We start from the raw sequence: 2,014 nt of genomic DNA, 5'->3' as shown, positions 1-2,014 counted from the left end.
TTCTATTGTATCCTTTCATAAACTTTTTAATTTTTGTAACCTTATTGACTAAATTCAATACTAAATTCAGCACTGAATCCTAAACAGAATAGTATCTGATGACACTATTGTGACAAAGAGATTTTTTGGCTCTCGCATAGCGATGATGACATAATCTCTGAAGCACAGTGGTGGCTCGAGAAATTCTGTAAAGGGTTTTCCTGCAATTCAAATTTCTATCTAAAAGCATTTCCTATTTTCTGGACTACAATTCTACCTAGTGATAGTATGTGATCCGCCGTGGCGCTCCCGGCTTTAGAATAGGGCGCCTGTAGTCCACTGCATGTCGTAAAAGGCGACTAAAATGGGTGCGGAGGGTTGCGGTTGTACCCATCTAGCTAAGTACCGCTTCGACGGAGACGCTGAGATGGGACATTACCGATGATGTATGAACGCACTACGCCTGCCAGGTGTTCACTATGTGAAATGGGACCCTCCCCGTGCAAGGTGGCCGTGGAAGTCCGGCCGGAGTATTTGTCTTCCCGTATCCCATCGCGTGTCGTACGAGGCGACTAAAGAGGGAAATTTGAACGCAGTACGCCTCCTCGTCCGGAGGCAGGGTGAGACCGTTGTGGTTTCAGACTGCGGTCTGACACTTCGGTCTGGGAGCGGATGTTCCACGTGGTCCCCGTTTGGAAGTGCAGGATTCTTGTCCTCGCTAACTCACGCCCACTCCTGTTGGGGTGTTATCGGGTCCAAGATGAATGTTACTAACCGTTCCGCCATTTCATTGGGCACCCTATTGTATGAGTGTGTGTGTGAATGAGTGTGTGTGACCTACCAGACCATCGGTGGGTGAAGCTTAGCTCAGAGACGGAACCTCCACGAGGTCCCCGCTGGGTACTTTGATTCCCTTCTTCCGCTCAAGTTCTACTTGCACGGGCGAAGGGAATCAATGCTAACCGTCTCCTCCTGGAAGGGCACCCGGTCTTCTTCGCCGTTTTGGTCCCTAAGGACCTTACAACGGCAATTTTTCCCTCCTTTTTCCCCATGGTGCATCGGTAGCGAGGCGGCTTGCCAAATCGCCGCCGTTTCAACATGCCGGCAGTGCTTCCGCTAGAGATTGGATATGCTTATAACATCGGGAGTTATAGTCCTTAAGGTCCCAGGTATATCTTCTCTGCCTTGAGCATGAAGATAAGCGCAATTCTGATAGTATGTGATGACGCTGCTATAATAAGGAGATTCTTTGGCTCTCGCATAGCGATGATGACATAATCTCTGAGTTGTGGTGGTGGCTCCAGAAATCATTGTGGGGTTCTGAAATTTTAGTCCTAGAATTTTTTATAATTAATTGTTGTTGGCACTTAATGCCTTCTAGATATCGAAAAAGGGGCGGCCGAACTAAGGCCAAGGCTATTCAGGAAAATTTCGTTGACATTAATAATTCCGAAAAAAATCTTGAAGTCGTCTCTCAGCCAATTCGTCCTTTTTCTCCTTTTCCTGTCGGTCATGGGTTTGATGAACCCATTCTAAATTCTTGAGAAGAATTTTCCCAACATTTTGAGAATCTGCTGCAGAAAGCAGAAACGGAAATTAAGCGCGCAAAAGCACTGCGTGCCGCAGGTAAGTCAAATTGAGTAATTTCTGTAGTGGTTGTAACACGATAAGTCACTCTCTTTGCGCAATATCAATTTGCAAGAGCGGCCTCCCCATGTCGTAGAAATACATGAACGACTCGTCTTATCGCCGTATGAAATTCTAGTTGACACCAATGTGAGATATAATTATATTATGTAACACTTCCGGTAAATGACATTCCAATCACATTCCAAGTGGTCAGTCAATTTTTCTCGAGTCAAGTGAATCTGGCGATAGGTTTTATTGGATACAGGGGTGCCAGAGATTCTTTTCTTCTCCCCGATTAATTGTAAATTTTCCTTACGACAATTCCATCCTTTCTTACCTTAAGTTCAATGGCAGATTTTCACCAAGTCCATTGTGTCGAGACACGTAAGCCTTAAAAATAGATTCT

This window comes from Leptopilina boulardi, unplaced genomic scaffold (genome assembly GCF_019393585.1).
Source record: "Leptopilina boulardi isolate dan_hultmark-lab unplaced genomic scaffold, ZJU_Lbou_2.1 LbouV2_371, whole genome shotgun sequence".
Taxonomy (NCBI): Eukaryota; Metazoa; Arthropoda; class Insecta; order Hymenoptera; family Figitidae; genus Leptopilina; species Leptopilina boulardi.
The sequence above is the reverse complement of the archived record's forward strand: the minus strand, read 5'-3'. Positions refer to the sequence as shown.